General features: G+C 50.5%; 1 protein-coding gene across 1 annotated transcript in view; it reads left to right on the top strand.

The window, feature by feature from the left end:
• Positions 1 to 21,127, top strand: part of LOC138675404 (cationic amino acid transporter 2-like) — a 113,581-nt gene that overhangs the window by 1,040 nt on the left and 91,414 nt on the right. The gene's annotated exons all lie outside the window — the stretch shown is intronic.

The following is a 21,127-nucleotide window of genomic DNA, read 5'->3' as shown; positions in this document are numbered from 1 at the left end:
ACATTCAGACGTAGAAGACTACACCTGGGTGTCTGCCTATTGTAGAAATACACTCACGAAAATGGTGCACTTCACTCTGTTGTCACTATTACAGTCTATGGCCCTGCCAGCGCAAAAGTCTTAACCCCGTTTCGCGGGGGAGTTTGGACGTATGCCCCGATGTGACCCACCAATGTAATATGAAAGCACCCTTACAAATGTTTTAAAATGCTCTTTCCAACTTCATTTTCAGCCAAACTTTAACCCTTAGACTTAGGCGACGAGGTTTTGGTGAGTTTCTTTACTCGCTGTATTTTCGCAAAAAAAAATGCAAGTAACCGATTTTACTTAATGAGTACAGACAATCTGCAACATCAAAAGCTGATCGTGGGAACTTAGCCCAACTTAGGCTTTCCTTTATCCGCTACAACCAGTTTGTAGTTCTAGACCTGAATGTAAATACCTTTACCAAAAACAGTTCTTGTCACCCACTCTGCCCCACTTGTCCCTTCCGTTCTGCCCCTGGTGGTCGTCGTTTTTTTGCAGTTTGGCGCCTGCCAGATCGCTTCAGTGTTTGCTGAGCAATCTGGAAATCATAACTCAATGGAAGTCTATGAATGTCTGAACAAATCCGGAATAAGACTTATATTGAGGGCTCGTGGTCGTTACCTCCGACTTCTGGTCAACAGGAAGTCGCGGTCACAAGATGAAGTTGTAGGACCAGAGTGGCGCTGATAACAGATGGCACGTGTAATACTAGGGTCAGGAAACTTACATTAGTTGCACCACTCCAGCACTGAAAAACAACAATGGTGTGGATGGATCCATGGTTTCTAAAATATGGAATATGCCCTTTACCCATGGGATCCACCAGCAGTGTTAAATTAAATTCAGGGTCTGCTAGTCAGTCTCATCCCAGGATCTACCATCTGGATCACAAAATGATGTAGCAAGTGAGATTCTGATCTGACTTCTATCCTAAGTCATATTGCAAGGCCTGTTAAAGGGTTTATAGTGAGTTGCAGGATTGCTGCTGCCAACAGGTGGCGCTATAGAGTTCCAGTCCTCTTCCTTTCTGAAGAGACAATTTGCAGTGCACACATAGGCATACTTATATATATTATGTTAGAGTCATAAGTAGTATATACTGTATATATATATATATATATATATATATATACTAGATGGCAGCCCGATTCTAAAGAATCGGGAGTCTAGAATCCATATATACTTTATTTATTCAAATGTAAGAATAATACAATTAATAAATAATAGTAAGAAAGAACAAAAAATGGCTGCACTTACCAGCTCTTGACAATTCTTGTTATTTAAGGTACAGTTACACAGGATCCATGAACATGCTTATGAGGGGAGGGATGAAAGACATCAGACGACAACTTTGCGTGTTGTGGCAAATGCCACAACAACGGTTCTTTGCTTAAGAACAATAATGTAAATAATAAATAATATGTATCAATAACTATGTATATTGGTATGTTCTATGACATTTTAAAATATTTCATTATTATGTGGAAAGGCTCTTAGTACCCATACTGGCGCATACTTGTGTGCCCATCAGGTATTTTCACAGTAATTTTACATCTGATGGGTTGGTATGAAACGTTTTTAATCATCTCTTGGGCTTAGCTAAGCCTTCATTTTAAATAAACGGCAGTCTCTCAGTATAACAGTCAGTGAATAATAGGCAGTATATGGAGAAAACACCAAACAAAAGTTCAAAATTGGTGTGAAAATGTCACTGAACCACTTCACAACTAAATATATATAGTTTTGGTAAATGGTATTATCATTTTTTTGACGAAATTCGGCAGGAGCTTGAAGAGCAACGTCACTGGGCCCGCCTCCACGCAGTAGAAACTTGCTGTGAGGTAAAAATTCAAAAATCACACCAAAATGGCGGGCGGAGTGTGTCACAGGACGGCACGTTTCTGATTGGTCGCTCGCAGCAGGCGGCAACCAATCAGACACTGGACACTGTTGACGTCACTTATCTCCGGACATTAGCTCCGGACATTATCTCCGGACATTAGCTCCGGACATTAGCTCCGGACATTAGCTCCGGACATTAGCTCCGGACATTAGCTCCGCACATTAGCTTCGGACATTAGCTCCGGACATTAGCTCCGCACATTAGCTCCGGACATTAGCTCCGGACAAAGCCACGGAAGTTGGCACAAATTGCAGGAAGTAGTATTCTAGGCAATTATATATTACTAGATGGCAGCCCGATTCTAAAGAATCGGGAGTCTAGAATCCATATATACTTTATTTATTCAAATGTAAGAATAATACAATTAATAAATAATAGTAAGAAAGAACAAAAATAATAGGCAGTATATGGAGAAAACACCAAACAAAAGTTTAAAATTGGTGTGAAAATGTCACTGAACCACTTCCCAACTAAATATATATAGTTTTGGTAAATGGTATTATCATTTTTTGACGAAATTCGGCAGGAGCTTGAAGAGCAACGTCACTGGGCCCGCCTCCACGCAGTAGAAACTTGCTGTGAGGTAAAAATTCAAAAATCACACCAAAATGGCGGGCGGAGTGTGTCACAGTACGGCACGTTTCTGATTGGTCGCTCGCAGCAGGCGGCAACCAATCAGACACTGGACACTGTTGACGTCACTTATCTCCGGACATTAGCTCCGGACATTAGCTCCGGACATTAGCTCCGGACATTATCTCCGGACATTAGCTCCGGACATTAGCTCCGGACATTATCTCCGGACAAAGCCACGGAAGTTGGCACAAATTGCAGGAAGTAGTATTCTAGGCAATTATATATTAGATATATATATATGTATATATATATATTATTTATTTATATAGCACCATTAATTCCATGGTGCAGTACATGAAACGGAGTTACATCAAAATACAAATATCACTTACAGTACACAAACTAACAATGACAGACTGGTACAGAGGGAAGTGGACCCTGCCCTTGCGGGCTCACATTCTACAGGATTATGGGGAAGGAGACAGTAGGTCGAGGGTTGCAGTAGCTCCTATGGTGTTGAGGTGGCCGTTTGGTCATTACAGGCTGTAAGCTTTCTTGAAGAGGTGGGTTTTCAGGTTTCTTTTGAAGTATCCAAATGTGGTGGATAACCAGATGGGTTGGGGCACAGAATTCCAGAGGATGGGTGATATTCGGGAGGTCTTGGAGGCGATTGGGTGAGGAGCAAATAAGCATGGAGGAAAAGAGGAGGTCTTGGGAGGACCGGAGATTACGTGAGGGAAGATATTAAGAGATTAGTGTGGAAATATACGGAGGAGAAAGTTTATGGATGGCTTTGTAGGTCAGTGTTAGTAGTTTAAACTGGATACGCTGGGAAATTCGGAGCCAGTGAAGGGATTTGCAAAGAGGGGAAGCAGGAGTGTAGTGAGGAGAGAGATGAATTAGTCGGGCAGCAGAGTTAAGGATGGACTGGAGGGGTGCGAGAGTGTTAGAGGGTGGGCCACAGAGGAGTATGTTGCAGTAGTCGAGGCGGGAGATGATTAGGGCATGCATGAGCATTTTGGTAGAGTGAGGGTTGAGGAAAGGACGGATTCTGGGAGTATTTTTGAGCTGGAGGCGACAGGAGGTGGTGAGAGCTTGGATGTGCAGTTTGAAGGACAGGGCAGAGTCAAGGGATACTCCGAGGCAGCGGATTTCTGGTACAAGGGAAAGTGTGATTTCATTTATTTTGATAGATAGATCAGGTAGGGAAGATATGCGAGATGGAGGAAAGATAATTAGTTCAGATTTGTCCACATACAGCTCTGGCAAAAATTAAGAGACCACCACATCAAAACCCTGTCATGGGCAGCCCAATCTCCAGATATGAACACAATTGAAAACCTGGAATGTAATCAAGAGGATGATGAATAGTCACAAGCCATCAAACTTCAAATCAAAGAAGAACTGCTTAAAGTTTTGTACCAGAAGCAGTGTGAAAGACTGGTGGAAAGCATGCCAAGACAAATGAAAGCTGTGACTAAAAATCATGGTTATTCCACAAAATATTGATTTCTGAACTCTTCCTGAGTTAAAACATTAGTATTGCTGTTTCTCAAGCTAAGTGTTCACCTATGGTGAACACATATTTAACAAGGATCCATTTAGGATCCAAAAAGAGCTGGCTCTTCTTGGTGAGCGGAGCCATGAGAGCTGGATCACCAAAAAGAGCAGGTCTGCCCATCACTACCCGTGAGGACAGAAAAAAAAATGGGAGGATTGTAGGTGGTATTTTGGACTAATGTGTCTTAACATGATTGGTTAATTGTTTGCTGGGTGGGAGGTTTTAGGACAGAGACAAAATATCCTAATAACTTGTGACTTGAAAAAATATTCATACCAGGTTAAATGGGTGGGCATATGTGGGCGCTTGAGAGACCGTTACTGTTACTCACAAAATGGTTCAGTCAGGTAGCTTGAACTCAACTGCAGAGGCATGTGTGAAGATTACAGAAGAAGATTTATTTTCCAGCTGAATTCATATAGGTATGCACAATTACAGTAGGTAACAAGAACTTAACCAGAGATGCAGAAATGTGCTCTTCATAATATGGCTGACATACAGGATAAGGAAGAAGAAGGGAGGCATAACTGACATCAGAGCTACAGAGCTTGCAAGGCAGCATAACAACAATACGATGATAATTAGTGTTGAGCATTCCGATACCGCAAGTATCGGGTATCGGCCGATATTTGCGGTATCGGAATTCCGATACTGAATTCCGATACTTCCCGCGTATCGGATACCGGAATCGGAAGTTCCCAGAATTCAAATTGAACGCAGCAGCCAATGAGGAATGAATGAAAGTGTGGGCACATCCTGTTTAGCATGGTGGGCATGTAAGTACTGGCAAGGCTGTGATTGGATGCTGAAATGATGTCACTCTGCACTATAAAAAAGCGCTGCCGCCATTTTGCGCTCACTCTGCTGTGATTTCAGTTAGGGACAGGACGCTGTGTTCTAACTGAGGGCCAGTTGAGCTTGCTAATTGCTTTATTTTCCTTTCCAAAGGCTAATTTAGCAAAACGCTGTGTGTTCTTCACTGTTCACCTTGCTCTTGCCTTGCAGCGCTGTTTTAACAGCGTTCTGCAAGGTCTCTCTGTGTGTGTGTGTGTGTGCAGCTCACTCTGTAGTCTGTGTGCAGCCATATACCCGGTTGTATTCAGCTCAGGGGGGGTTCACACTGCCTCACACAGTTGTTCTTTTTTGCTCTTAGTGCAGCCTGCTGCACATTTTTTCTCAAATTTCCTATTAGTGTTTTTCCACCAGTCTCCAGCTCTATTGTGGAAAAACACTACATAGGATAACCTAGAGGGGGGTTTTTGGGCCTTGCAGCGCCGTTTACGGCTGTCTGCACGGTCTCCGTGTGAGCCCAGCTCGCCCTGTAGTCTGTGTGCAGCCATAGCCGGTTGGATTCAGCTCAGGGTTCGTTACTGGCTCATACCTTGCGAAAAATTTTCCTTTTTTTTCAAATAGTGCAGCCTGTTTAAAATTTGAAAAAAAAAAATCCTATAAGTGTCTTTCCACTCGTATCCAGCTAAATAGTGGAAAAACGCTATATAGGATAACCTAGAGGAGGGTTTTTTGGCCTTGCAGCGCCGTTTACGGCTGTCTGCACGGTCTCCGTGTGAGCCCAGCTCGCCCTGTAGTCTGTGTGCAGCCATAGCCGGTTGGATTCAGCTCAGGGTTCGTTACTGGCTCATACCTTGAGAAAAATGTTCCTTTTTTTGAAATAGTGCAGCCTGTTTAAAATTTGAAAAAAAAAAAATTCCTATTAGTGTCTTTCCACCAGTCTCCAGCTCAATTGTGGAAAAACACTACATAGGATAACCTAGAGGGTTTTTTTGGGGCCTTGCAGCGCCGTTTACGGCTGTCTGCACGGTCTCTGTGTGAGCGCAGCTCGCCCTGTAGTCTGTGTGCAGCCATAGCCGGTTGGATTCAGCTCAGGGTGCGTTACTGCCTCATACCTTGAAAAACAATTTCCTTTTTTTCAAATAGTGCAGCCAGTTTAAAATTTGAAAAAAAAAATTCCTATTAGTGTCTTTCCACTTGTATCCAGCTAAATAGTGGAAAAACACTATATAGGATAACCTAGAGGAGGGTTTTTTGGCCTTGCAGCGCCGTTTACGGCTGTCTGCACGGTCTCCGTGTGATTTAAACTAGCTCTGTAGCCCGATCTGCACCAAAAAAAAAGTTAAGTTCACCAAACACAACTTAACACTTGTGTAGGCCACATTTGAAAAATAATAAAGTTTAGTCCACAATTTACAACATTAGTGTTTCTTACACCTGTTAGGAGGAGCATTACAGGAATAAGCACACTAAGGCCTTAGTACTTTTCTGCTTATCTTTATCTGTCAACCAAGATGAAGAGGGCAGGGAGTAAGGCACGTGGGCGTGGGCGCGGAGCAGGGAGAGGAGCAGGGAGAGGACGTGGTGATTCTGTGCCTGCTGCGGGCGCCGGTGACTCGTCGTCACTCAGTTTCAGCAGGGAACAGTCCTTCATGCGCAGCTTTGTCGGAGAGCGCCGTGCACCGCTGCTGCGTGAAGACCAAATTGAAGCCGTTGTCGGGTGGATGGCAGCTAACGCCTCGGCATCGACTTCAGTTAGTGCCACATCCTCTCAGGCACAGAGCACTGGAGAGCAGCCATCTGTCTCTTCACCACCTGCCAAATTGGCCAGGCAGTCAGAGAGCCCAGGACAGGAGCCGTCTCTACTTCTGTTCTCTGAATCTCTTGGCTTGGAAACAGGGGGCCAGCCAAGCAGCATTGGAGAAATGGAAGAAGAGGCAGTGTGCAGTGATGCCCAACACCTTTTTCTCTCTGACTCTGAAGAGGCAGGTGGGCCAGTGCCTCCGGTGACCACAGCGCAGTACGCATCTGATGATGAAACTCAGGTGCCGCTTTCTCGTGCGTACTGTGCTGCTGAGACTACCCAGGAGGAGCAGTTGGTGGCAGAGGGTAGTGGAGATGATGAGGTCCTTGACCCATCGTGGCGTGAGGAACAGGAAGGTGGTGGGAGCAGCTCAGAGGAAGAGCTTCCTCTTACGGGCCAAAGAGGGAGAGGGAGGGGGAAGACTGCGGAGCCTGTAGCCTCCACTTTGGCACCCGTTAGGAGCCTGTCTCTTTCCAAAGCCAAAAAGGGCGCTCCCAAGACTTGCAGTGCCTGGTCCTTTTTTGACACAGTTGCAGATGACATTTGTTTTGTCAAATGCAAGCTGTGTCATCATAAAGTAAAAAGAGGGAAAAATGTCAGCAACCTCAATACCACAAATATGTGGAAACATGTGCGGACCAGGCACGCGGTGGAGTTACAGAAACACACTGAAGATGTAGGCCAACCAACAGCGGCAGCTACCACCTCTTCAGCTCGTGTTGCCTCTTCCTCCAGCTCACGCACAGCTGGTTTGGCTTCCTCCCAGAGACCTTGTGTAATTCCACCCACAGCACCACCTTCCCAGTCATCCTCACACTCCCAGTCTACTCTACAGCCATCGGTAGTACAGGCATGGGAGAAAAGGCGGGCATTCTCGGCCAACCACCCCCGAGCACAGGCTTTGAATGCAGGCATTGCCAAACTGTTGTCCCTGGAAATGCTCTCGTTCAGGCTGGTGGAGACTGACAGCTTCCGTGACTTGATGGCATTGGCAGTCCCACAGTACAAGGTGCCCAGCCGCTTTTACTTCAGCAGGCAGGCTGTCCCTGCCCTGCACAGGCATGTTGAGGCAAACATAAAACATGCGCTACTGAACGCCGTCAGTAGCAAGGTCCACCTCACCACCGATGCGTGGACCAGTCAGCATGGACAGGGGCGATATTTTTCCCTCACTGCCCATTGGGTTAATGTTGTTGAGCCAGGTACAGATCGTGCGAGTGGCGCAGGACGTGTCCTGCCCACTCCAAGGATTGCAGGAATCCAGTCTGTACGCATCGACTCCTCCTCTTACACCAGTTCCTCTGATTCCTCTCTGCAGGATCCGTCACAGTCCACCCCCACATGGACCCGTGAACGTTTACCTATGACCGACATGAGCACAGCCGTGGCCAAACGTCAGCAGGCCGTCTTGAAACTAGTTTCATTGGGGCATCGAAGCCACACAGCGCAGGAGCTCTGGAATGCCATAAAGCAGGAAAGCGATGTGTGGTTACTGCCAGCGAATCTCCAGCCAGGCATGGTAGTGTGTGACAATGGCCGAAATCTGGTGGCAGCTTTGGCCCTTGGCAACCTCACTCACATCCCATGTCTGGCACATGTGCTCAATTTGGTTGTGCAGAGTTTTCTGAGGGACTATCCGGATCTTGATGCCCTGCTGCACAAGGTCCGCCTAGAGTGTGCTCACTTGCGGCGTTCCAGCTTGGCCAGATCCCGCATTGCTGCTCTGCAGCGCCGATTCCACCTTCCGGAACACCGCATCATATGTGACCTACCTACCCGGTGGAATTCCACGTTACATATGTTGGAGCGGTTGTGTGAGCAGCAGCAAGCAGTTATGGAGTACCAGCTGCATCAGGCGCAAAGAAGTCGCAGTCAGCGCCGATCAGACTTCACAACCACAGAGTGGGCCACTATGAAGGACGTCTGCCAGGTTTTGCGTCCTTTTGATTATTCCACGCGGATGGCAAGTGCAGATGATGCACTAGTCAGCATGACTGTCCCCCTTATCTGCCTGCTTCAGCAAACTTTGCAAGGGTTAAGGGATGATGTGGTGGAAGAGGTGGAGGATGAGGAGTCACCTTTTCCATCAGCTTCTGGAGAGTCAGCGCCACGTGGTTCCTCACAAAGGGGTACGCAGGGGCCAATTTGTGAGGAGGATGAGGAGGAGTCAATGGAGGAGGAAGAGCTCCGTCCAGAGGAGGGAGCGACACAATTGTCCAGTGGTCAGTGTGTACAGCGAGGGTGGGGTGATGACGAGCGGGCAGAGATCATGTCTCAAGCAGGGGACAGCGTTTCTGGGCCAGTTGGCACTCTGCAGCACATGGTGGATTTCATGCTGCAGTGCCTGAGAAACGACCGCCGCATCGACCACATTCTCAACATGCCTGATTATTGGGTGTTCACCCTCCTCGATCCTCGCTACCGGGACAACGTCCAAAACCTCATCCCTGCGTTGACCCGGGAGCGTAAATTGCGGGAGTACCACGACACACTGGTGAATTCCATCATCTTCTCCTGTCCAACTGAGAGGAGTGCTGCTAGTGCTTTACAAAGCAGCTCAGTGCGTCGAGGCAGTGGGGGAGGCTCTGCCCAAAGAGGGAGCAGAAGCAGTGCCTCTGCCCAAGGCAAGCCCAGTTTGGCACAACTCTGGCACACTTTTGTGTGCCCGCCCCAAATGTCTACACCATCACCGGCGGCTCCAGTCAGCAGGAGGCAACGGTTCCGTCAGATGGTGACAGACTACATGGCTTGCCCTCTTACTGTACTCCCAGACGGCTCTTCCCCGTTCAAGTTTTGGGTCTCTAAGCTGGATACATGGCCAGAGCTAAGCCAGTATGCATTGGAGGTGCTGGCTTGCCCTGCAGCTAGTGTCTTATCGGAACGTGTCTTTAGTGCCGCAGGTGGTGTACTAACAGACCGTCGCATGCGACTATCCTCCGATAACGTTGACCGGCTTACTTTCCTGAAAATGAACCAGGCCTGGATCTCGCAGGAATTTGCCACTCCTCTGCCTGATTAAGTAATTGGGTGTCATCCAGGTCTCCTGCTGTGTTCATCTTTCTACCACCTGAACTGCTATTCCTGGGCTCCAACACCGCCAGTTGCGGCTCAGAAGTGCAGGCTGCACAGTAAAAACATACGACCCAGTGTTATTGGGTTTCAGTAACGTCAGCTGATCCCCAGCTGTGTAGCCGGCAATGTGTCCTGCGACCGCCACGCTGGCACAACAACCTAAATGTAAGGGAACCTGTCCCCCCCCCCCCCCGTCGTTTGTTACTGAAAGAGCCATCTTGTGCAGCAGTAATGCTGCACAAGGAAAAGGTAGCTCTTTTTTTTTAGCTCTTTGCACACGCAGAACTTAACACTTATAAAATGTGTTCACTGATACCGTTATACCGTCCCGGAGCTGGGACTTTCCTTCGTAATGTGACGCAGCACAGCCGTCATTCCTACCCCCTTGGTGCCATGCGCTGCCTCCTCAGCGTTGTTTTAAGCTGTCACGGAGCCTGCGCTGTTCTGTTATCCCTTGGGCATGCCCTATTTGCGCTGCCTGTCTTCTGACATAATTTGGTGTCAGGCTGGCTGCGCCTGTGCGGCCGCGGTGCCCGAGATCCCGCCTCGCAGTGTCTTCTGATTGAGTCACACTGCGGGCCTGGGATCCATGGGCATGCGCAGTGCATATCTTCCCCTCGGGCTCTCGCTCATTTCCCTCCGCCTTCTTTAGACTGTGCGCCGTCAGCTGATCCCTAGCATGCCACGGCCGTGACACCGCACAGTCTGAAGAAGAGGGAAGGAGGGGAGTGAGAGTCGAGGTTATGCACTGTGCATGCCCATGGTTCCAAGGCCCGCAGTGGGATTACGTTAGATGAGACTGCGAGGTGGGATCTGGAGCAGCGTGGACGCACAGGCACTGACAGCCTGACACCAAATTATGTCAGAACACAGGCAGCGCTAATTGGGCATGGCCAAGGGCTAACAGAACAGCGCAGGCTCCGTGACAGCTTAAAACAACGCTGAGGAGGCAGCGCACGGCATCAAGGGGATAGGAATGACAGCTGTGCTGTGTCCCATTACGAAGGAAATTCGCACCTCCGGAACGGTTTAACGGTATAAAGGGACACATTTTTAGTGTTTACTTCGGTGTTTGCAAGGAGCATAATTAAAAGAGCAACCTTTTCCTTTTGCATCCTTAGTGCTGCACAACATGGCTCTTTCAGCTACAAACGTCTTGGGGGGGGGTTAAAGGTTTCCTTTCAACTTGCTCCAATCAGGCTTCGGCCTACACTCTGTTCCTCTGCTCCTCCTGCTGTCCCTGGGCTCTAACACCGCCAGTTGGTGCCTGGAAGTGCTGTGTGCACAGTCAACAGTCGCTCCTCTGTTATTGGGGTTCAGTAACGTCAGCTGATCCCCAGCTGTGTGTGCGGCAATACCTCCAATCTGCTCCTCCTGCTGTCCCTGGGCTCTAACACCGCCAGTTGGTGCCTGGAAGTGCTGTGTGCACAGTCAACAGTCGCTCCTCTGTTATTGGGGTTCAGTAACGTCAGCTGATCCCCAGCTGTGTGTGCGGCAATACCTCCAATCTGCTCCTCCTGCTGTCCCTGGGCTCTAACACCGCCAGTTGGTGCCTGGAAGTGCTGTGTGCACAGTCAACAGTCGCTCCTCTGTTATTGGGGTTCAGTAACGTCAGCTGATCCCCAGCTGTGTATCCGGCAATGTGTCATGCGACTGCCACGCTGGCACAACTAAAATGTAAGGGGACCTGTCCCCCCCCCCCCCCTAGGCGTTTGTTACTGAAAGAGCCACCATGTGCAGCACTAATACTGCACAAGGGAAAGGTCGCTCTTGAAATTATGCTCCTTGCAAACGCTGAACTACACACTCATGTAATGTGTCCCCTCACACCGTCCAACCGTCCCGGAGGTGGGACTTTCCTTTGTAATGTGACGCAGCACAGCCGTCATTGCTACCCCCTTGGCACCGTGCGCTGCCTCCTTAGCGTTGTTTGATTCCGTCATGGACCCTGCGCTGTTATGTTATCCCTTGGCCATGCACAGTTTGCGCTGCCCGTCCTCTGACATCATTTGTTGTCGTCCTGGCTGCGCCTGTGCGTCCACGCTGCCCGAAATCACACCTCGCAGTGTCGTCTAATGTGATCCCACAGTGGGCCTGGTATCCATGGCCATGCGCAGTGCATATACTAGCCTCTCACTCCCCTTCTTCACGCTTCTTCAGACTAGGCGGCGTCAGCTGATCCCTAATAGCATGCCACGGCCGTGACGCCGCACAGTCTGAAGAAGCAGGAAGGAGGTGAGTGAGAGGCGATGATATGCACTGCGCATGCCCATGGATCCCTGGCCCGCAGTGGGACTACATTAGATGACACTGCAAGGTTGGATCTCGGGCAGCTTGGACGCACAGGCACTGCCAGCCTGACACCTACATGATGTCAGAAGACGGGCACCGCTAACTGTGCATGGCCAAGGGATAACATTACAGCGCGGGCTCCGTGACAGAACCAAACAACGTTGAGGAGGTGGCGCCCGGCACCAAGGGGGTTGGAATGACGGCTGTGCTGTGTCACATTACAAAGGAAAGTCCCACTTCCGGGATGGTTTGACGGTGTGAGGGGACACATTATATGAGTGTGTACTTCAGCGTTTGCAAGGAGCATAATTTTCGGAGCCACCATTTTCCATGTGCAGTATTACTGCTGTACAAGATGGCTCTTTCAGCAACAAATGCCTGGGGGGGGGGTTAAAGGTTCCCTTTCAACTTGCTCCACTGCAGGCTTCGGCCTACACTCTGCTCCTCTTTGATTCCCTGGGTTTCAACACTGTCAGTTGCCACCTGGAAGTGTTGTCTACACAGAAAAAACACTAGGTGATGTGTCAGTGGGGTTCAGCACCGCCAGCTGTTCCCCTGCTGTGTAGTCGGCAACGTGTCCAGCACAAGCCACGCTGGCACAACAGAACAAAAGCTGCCACCAGTGCAGGCTTCGGCCTACACTCTGCTCCTCTCCTCCTCCTGCTGACCCTGGGCTCAAACACCGCTAGGTTTTGCCCGGAAGTGCTAGCTGCACAGAGAAAAACACCAGCCAATGTGTTAGTGGGGTTCAGCAACGCCAGCTGTTCCCCTGCTGTGTAGCCGGCAACGTGACCTGCAAACGCCATGCAGGCACAGGAACTGAAATTAAAGGGAACCTGGCCCCACCCCCCCAGGTGTTTCTATGTATAACAGCCACCTAGTACAGCAGTACTGCTGCATTTGTACAAGGTGGCTGACTTTTTCTCCTTGCCCACGTGGAACTCAACACGTACAAAATGTGTCTCATTGAGACCATTCCACTGTCCCTGAGGTGTGACTTTCCTTTGTAATGATACGCAGCACCCCCCTTGGTAGCGTTTCCCGTCTTTTGTCATCATGGTTAGCTGGCTGCGCCTGTGCATCCGCCCTGCTAGAAACAACGCCCCTCGTTGTCATATTTATTTTGTCAGCGAGGGTGTGGTTTATGGGCACGAGCAGTGCATATGTTCGCCTGTCTTAACTCATCTCCTTCCGCCTTCTTCAGACTGTGCGGCCTCCTGGCCGTGGTAGGCGATAAGGGATCAGCTGAGGCCGCCCAGTCTGGAGCAGGTGTAAGGACATGTGTAAGCGGCAAACCTATTTACTGCACAAGGCCACGAATCCCAGCCACGCAGTGTGATTTTTTGAAAACACACTGTGGGTCTGGGATTCATGTCCATCGCTAACCGCAACGGCCGACATGAAATGAGGTCAGAAGACAGGAAGCGCTCACAGCGCATGGCCAAGGGATCACAATAGCGCAGACTCCTGTACAGCAAATAACAACGCTCAGGAATCTGCGCCCAGTACCTAGGTGCAAATTTCGTTAAAAAGACAAGTCACGCCTCCACAACTGTTTGACAGTATAATGGGCTAAATAGTGTACGTGTTTTAGTCAGCGTGTGCAAGGAGCAAAACAAATAGAGCAACCTTTTACTTGTGCAGCATTAATGCTGCACAAGGTGTGGCTCTTGTACCTTGCAACACCTGAGGGGGGTTAAAGGTAACCTTTGAAATTGGTTCAACTAGGCTTCGGCCTACACTCTGCTCCTCTACTCCTCCTGCTGACCCTGGGCTCAAACACCGCTAGTTTTTGCCCGGAACTGCTAGCTGCACAGAGAAAAACACCAGCCAATGTGTTAGTGGGGTTCAGCAACGCCAGCTGTTCCCCTGCTGTGTAGTCGGCAACGTGTCCAGCACAAGCCACGCTGGCACAACAGAACAAAAGCTGCCACCAGTGCAGGCTTCGGCCTACACTTTGCTCCTCTCCTCCTCCTGCTGACCCTGGGCTCAAACAACGCCAGTTTCTGCCCGGACATGCTAGCTGCACAGAGAAAAACACCAGCCAATGTGTTAGTGGGGTTCAGCACCGCCAGCTGTTCCTCTGCTGTGTAGTCGGCATCGTGTCCAGCACAAGCCACGCTGGTACAACTGACCAAAAGCTGCCACCAGTGCAGGCTTCGGCCTACACTTTGCTCCTCTCCTCCTCCTGCTGACCCTGGGCTCAAACAACGCCAGTTTCTGCCCGGACATGCTAGCTGCACAGAGAAAAACACCAGCCAATGTGTTAGTGGGGTTCAGCACCGCCAGCTGTTCCCCTGCTGTGTAGCTGGCAACGTGTCCTGCAAACGCCACGCAGGAACATGAACTGAAATTGAAGGGAGCCTGCCCCCCACCCCCCCAGGTGTTTCTATGTATAACAGCCACCTTGTACAGCAGTACTGCTGCATTTGTACAAGGTGGCTGACTTTTTCTCCTTGCACACGTGGAACTCAACAAGTACAAAATGTGTCTCATTACAGACCATTACAATGTCCCTGAGGTGTGACTTTCCTTTTTAATGACACGCAGCACCCCCATTGTTAGCGCTGCCCGTCTCCTGACATCATTGGTTGGCTGGCTGTCCTGTGCGTCCCCCCTGCCCGACACAATGCCCCCCCGTTGTCTCATATATTTTGACTGCGAGGGTGTGATTGATGGGCACGAGCAGTGCATATGTTCCCCTGTCTTCACTCCCCTCCTTCCGCCTTCTTCTGACTGTGCGGCCTCATGGCCGCGGCATGCGATAAGGGATCAGCTGAGGCCGCCCAGTCTAAAGCAGGTGTAAGGACATGTGTGAGCGGCGAACATATTTACTGCACAAGGCCACGAATCCCAGCACCGCAGTGTGACTTTAGGAAAAGCCACTGTGGGTCTGGGATTTATGGCCATCGTTAACCGCACCGGCCAACATGAAATGAGGTCATGAGACGGCCTGCACTAACAGGGTATTGCCAAGGGATAACACAAGAGCGCAGTTTCCTGTACTGCAAATAACAACGGTAAGGAATCTGCGCACAGCACCTAGGTGTAAATTTGTACACCTGTGCTGCGTCTCCTTAAAGAGACTAGTAGTCACGGCTCCACTACTGTTTGACAGTATAATGGGCTAAATAGTGTACGTGTTTAATTCAGCGTGTGCAAGGAGCAAAATTAAATAGAGCAACCTTTGACTTGAGCATCATTAATGCTGTTCAAGGTGTGGCTCTTGTACCTTGCAACACCTGAGGGGGGGGGTTAAAGGTAACCTTTGAAATTGGTTCAACTAGGCTTCGGCCTACACTCTGCTCCTCTACTCCTCCTGCTGACCCTGGGCTCAAACACCGCTAGTTTTTGCCCGGAACTGCTAGCTGCACAGAGAAAAACACCAGCCAATGTGTTAGTGGGGTTCAGCAACGCCAGCTGTTCCCCTGCTGTGTAGTCGGCAACGTGTCCAGCACAAGCCACGCTGGCACAACAGAACAAAAGCTGCCACCAGTGCAGGCTTCGGCCTACACTTTGCTCCTCTCCTCCTCCTGCTGACCCTGGGCTCAAACAACGCCAGTTTCTGCCCGGACATGCTAGCTGCACAGAGAAAAACACCAGCCAATGTGTTAGTGGGGTTCAGCACCGCCAGCTGTTCCTCTGCTGTGTAGTCGGCATCGTGTCCAGCACAAGCCACGCTGGCACAACTGACCAAAAGCTGCCACCAGTGCAGGCTTCGGCCTACACTTTGCTCCTCTCCTCCTCCTGCTGACCCTGGGCTCAAACAACGCCAGTTTCTGCCCGGACATGCTAGCTGCACAGAGAAAAACACCAGCCAATGTGTTAGTGGGGTTCAGCACCGCCAGCTGTTCCCCTGCTGTGTAGCTGGCAACGTGTCCTGCAAACGCCACGCAGGCACATGAACTGAAATTGAAGGGAGCCTGCCCCCCACCCCCCCAGGTGTTTCTATGTATAACAGCCACCTTGTACAGCAGTACTGCTGCATTTGTACAAGGTGGCTGACTTTTTCTCCTTGCACACGTGGAACTCAACAAGTACAAAATGTGTCTCATTACAGACCATTACAATGTCCCTGAGGTGTGACTTTCCTTTTTAATGACACGCAGCACCCCCATTGTTAGCGCTGCCCGTCTCCTGACATCATTGGTTGGCTGGCTGTGCCTGTGCGTCCCCCCTGCCCGACACAACGCCCCCCGTTGTCTCATATATTTTGACTGCGAGGGTGTGATTGATGGGCACGAGCAGTGCATATGTTCCCCTGTCTTCACTCCCCTCCTTCCGCCTTCTTCTGACTGTGCGGCCTCATGGCCGCGGCATGCGATAAGGGATCAGCTGAGGCCGCCCAGTCTGAAGCAGGTGTAAGGACATGTGTGAGCGGCGAACATATTTACTGCACAAGGCCACGAATCCCAGCACCGCAGTGTGACTTTAGGAAAAGCCACTGTGGGTCTGGGATTTATGGCCATCGTTAACCGCACCGGCCAACATGAAATGAGGTCATGAGACGGCCTGCACTAACAGGGTATTGCCAAGGGATAACACAAGAGCGCAGTTTCCTGTACTGCAAATAACAACGGTAAGGAATCTGCGCACAGCACCTAGGTGTAAATTTGTACACCTGTGCTGCGTCACCTTAAAAAGACTAGTAGTCACGCCTCCACTACTGTTTGACAGTATAATGGGCTAAATAGTGTACGTGTTTAATTCAGCGTGTGCAAGGAGCAAAATTAAATAGAGCAACCTTTGACTTGTGCATCATTAATGCTGTTCAAGGTGTGGCTCTTGTACCTTGCAACACCTGAGGGGGGGGTTAAAGGTAACCTTTGAAATTGGTTCAACTAGGCTTCGGCCTACACTCTGCTCCTCTACTCCTCCAGCTGACCCTGGGCTCAAACACCGCTAGTTTTTGCCCGGAAATGCTAGCTGCACAGAGAAAAACACCAGCCAATGTGTTAGTGGGGTTCAGCACCGCCAGCTGTTCCCCCGCTGTGTAGCCGACATCGTGTCCAGCACAAGCCACGCTGGCACAACCGACCAAAAGCTGCCACCAGTGCAGGCTTCGGCCTACACTTTGCTCCTCTCCTCCTCCTCCTGCTGACCCTGGGCTCAAACACCGCTAGTTTTTGCCCGGAAATGCTAGCTGCACAGAGAAAAACACCAGCCAATGTGTTAGTGGGGTTCAGCACCGCCAGCTGTTCCCCCGCTGTGTAGCCGGCATCGTGTCCAGCACAAGCCACGCTGGCACAACCGACCAAAAGCTGCCACCAGTGCAGGCTTCGGCCTACACTTTGCTCCTCTCCTCCTCCTCCTGCTGACCCTGGGCTCTAACACCGCTAGTTTTTGCCCGGACATGCAATCTGCACAGAGAAAAACACCAGTCAATGTGTCAGTGGGGTTCAGCAACGCCAGCTGTTCCCCTGCTGTGTAGCTTGCAACGTGACCTGCAAACGCCACGCAGGCACATGAACTGAAATTGAAGGGAGCCTGCCCCCCACCCACAGGTGTTTCTATGTATAACAGCCACCTTGTACAGCAGTACTGCTGCATTTGTACAAGGTGGCTGACTTTTTCTCCTTGCCCACGTGGAACTCAACACGTACAAAATGTGTCTCATTAGAGACCATTACAATGTCCCTGAGGTGTGACTTTCCTTTGTAATGACACGCAGCACCACCCTTGTTAGCGCTGCCCGTCTTTTGACATCATTGGTTAGCTGGCTGCGCCTGTGCATCTCCCCTGCTCGAAACAACGCCCCTCGGTGTCTTATTTTTTTGGACAGCGAGGGTGTGATTGATGGGCATGTGCAGTGCATATGTTTGCCTGTGTTCACTCATCTCCTTCCGCCTTCTTCAGACTGGGTGTCCTCATGGCCGCGGCAGGCGATTAGGGATCAGATGAGGCCGCCCAGTCTGAAGCAGGTGTAAGGACATGTGTGAGCGGCAAACATATTTACTGCACCAGGGCACGAATCCCAGCACCGCAGTGTGATTTTTTAAAAACACACTGTGGGTCTGGGATTCATGTCCATCGCTAACCGCAACGGCCAACATGAAATGAGGTCATAAGACAGGAAGCGCTCACAGCGCATGGCCAAAGGATCACAAGAGCGCAGACTCCTGTACAGCAACTAACAACGCTCAGGAAGCTGCGCCCATGCAAAAAGGTGTTGTTTTCGACACCTGTGCTGCTTTTCTTTAAAAAGACAAGTCACGCCACCACTACTGTTAAACAGTATAATGGGCTAAATAGTCTACGTGTTGCATTCAGCTTGTGCAAGTAGACAAATTAATAGAGCAACCTTTTACTTGTGCAGCATTAATGCTGCAGAAGGAGTGGCTCTTGTACTTTGTAACACCTGAGGGGGGGTTAAAGGTAACCTTTGAAATTGGTTCAACTAGGCTTCGGCCTACACTCTGCTCCTCTCCTCCTCCTGCTGACCCTGGGCTCTAACAACGCTAGTTTTTGCCCGGAAATGCTAGCTGCACAGAGAAAAACACCAGCCAATGTGTTAGTGGGGTTCAGCAACGCCAGCTGTTCCCCCGCTGTGTAGCCGGCATCGTGTCCAGCACAAGCCACACTGGCACAACCGACCAAAAGCTGCCACCAGTGCAGGCTTCGGCCTACACTTTGCTCCTCTCCTCCTCCTCCTGCTGACCCTGGGCTCAAACACCGCTAGTTTTTGCCCGGAAATGCTAGCTGCACAGAGAAAAACACCAGCCAATGTGTTAGTGGGGTTCAGCACCGCCAGCTGTTCCCCCGCTGTGTAGCCGGCATCGTGTCCAGCACAAGCCACGCTGGCACAACCGACCAAAAGCTGCCACCAGTGCAGGCTTCGGCCTACACTTTGCTCCTCTCCTCCTCCTCCTGCTGACCCTGGGCTCAAACACCGCTAGTTTTTGCCCGGAAATGCTAGCTGCACAGAGAAAAACACCAGCCAATGTGTTAGTGGGGTTCAGCACCGCCAGCTGTTCCCCCGCTGTGTAGCCGGCATCGTGTCCAGCACAAGCCACGCTGGCACAACCGACCAAAAGCTGCCACCAGTGCAGGCTTCGGCCTACACTTTGCTCCTCTCCTCCTCCTCCTGCTGACCCTGGGCTCTAACACCGCTAGTTTTTGCCCGGACATGCAATCTGCACAGAGAAAAACACCAGTCAATGTGTCAGTGGGGTTCAGCAACGCCAGCTGTTCCCCTGCTGTGTAGCTTGCAACGTGACCTGCAAACGCCACGCAGGCACATGAACTGAAATTGAAGGGAGCCTGCCCCCCACCCACAGGTGTTTCTATGTATAACAGCCACCTTGTACAGCAGTACTGCTGCATTTGTACAAGGTGGCTGATGTTTTCTCCTTGCCCACGTGGAACTCAACACGTACAAAATGTGTCTCTTTGAGACCATTCCACTGTCCCTGAGGTGTGACTTTCCTTTCTAATGATACGCAGCACCCCCCTTGGTAGCGCTTCCCGTCTTCTGACATCATTGGTTGGCTACTTGCGCCTGTTCGTCCGCCCTGCCTGAATAAAATGCTCCTCGTTGTCTTAATTATTTTGACTGCGAGGGTGTGATTGATGGGCACGAGCAGTGCATATCTTCGCCTGTCTTAACTCATCTCCTTCCGCCTTCTTCAGACTGTGCAGCCTCATGGCCGCGGCATGCGAGAAGGGATCAGCAGAGGCCGCCCAGTCTGAAGCACGTGTAAGGACGTGTGTGAGCGGCCAAAATATTTACTGCTCAAGGCCACGAATCCCAGCACCGCAGTGTGGCTTTATGAAAAGACACTGTGGGTCTGGGATTTATGGCCATCGTTAACCGCACCGGCCAACATGAAATGATGTCATAAGATGGGCAGCGCTAACAGGGCATTGCCAAGGGATAACACAAGAGCGCAGACTCCTGTACAGCAAATAACAACGCTCAGGAAGCTGCGCCAAGCACCAAGGCGTTATTTTGGACACCTGTGCTGCGTCTCATCAAAAAACCAAGTCACGCATCCACTACAGTTTGACTGTAGAATGGGGTAAATTGTGTATGTCTTTCATTCAGCGTGTGCAAGTAGACAAATTAATAGAGCAACCTTTCACTTGTGCAGCATTAATACTGCACAAGGTGTGTCTCTTGTACTTTGTAACACCTGAGGGGGGGGTTAAAGGTTTCCTTTGAAATTGGTTCAACTAGGCTTCGGCCTACACTCTGCTCCTCTCCTCCTCCTCCTGCTTCAACACGGGCTCTAACATCGCTAGTTTTTGCCCGCAAGTGCTAGCTGCACAGAGAAAAACACACGCCATTGTGTTAGTGGGGTTCAGCAACGCCAGCTGTTCCCCCAGTGTGTAGCCGGCAAAGTGTCCTGCAAACGCAACGCAGACACAAAGCTGCCTCCAGTGCAGGCTTCGGCCTACACTCATCTCCCCCTGCTTACCCTTTGCTCCAACACCGCTAGTTGGGGCTCTAGGAAGACAATCTTTAATAGGCAAGGCAACGCATCTGGGTTCCAGCACCGCCAGCTGGTTCTCGGCAGTGTTCTTGTCACAGGTACTCCCTCGTGCCAAGCCTGGTTTCAGCACCGTCAGCTGTTTCCGGGTTGTGTCAACTTCACTGAGACGCCTATGCTTGCCCCGTCGTGGTGCGGTCGAGTTAGCCAACTCCAGGGTGCCTCCAGTTTAGGAGCTTCCTATGTGGGCTGCGTGAACTGGTAGTCAAGGCTGGTTCTGTAGTGCCAGTAGGCCCAGCTCCCCCTGTAGGACTGTTGGGGTTCGGTAACTGCGGCTGCCTCGCGGCCTAGCTGTTCTCTCCTCTCCTGTGGGCCTTGGGGTCCACCACCTGGTTCCAGCACCGTCAGCTGGTTCCGGGCCGAGCCTTTGGCTTAGGTGCCTCCTCCTGGGTATCCGAGTTCCGCCAACGCCAGGCGGTCCTTGGTAGTGCTTTTAAGCGCGGGCACCTACAGCTTAGTAACCGGGTTCCAGCACCGTCAGCTGGTCCTCGGTCGTGCCATTGGCTCTTGCACACTGGGGCAACGCATCCGGGTTCCAGCACCGCCAGCTGGTTCTCGGCAGTGTTCTTATCACAGGTACTCCCTCGTGCCAAGCCTGGTTTCAGCACCGTCAG

Source organism: Ranitomeya imitator, chromosome 4 (assembly GCF_032444005.1).
Source record: "Ranitomeya imitator isolate aRanImi1 chromosome 4, aRanImi1.pri, whole genome shotgun sequence".
NCBI classification, from domain to species: Eukaryota; Metazoa; Chordata; class Amphibia; order Anura; family Dendrobatidae; genus Ranitomeya; species Ranitomeya imitator.
Note: the sequence above shows the minus strand (reverse complement) of the source record. Positions and strands in the feature narration are given on the sequence as shown.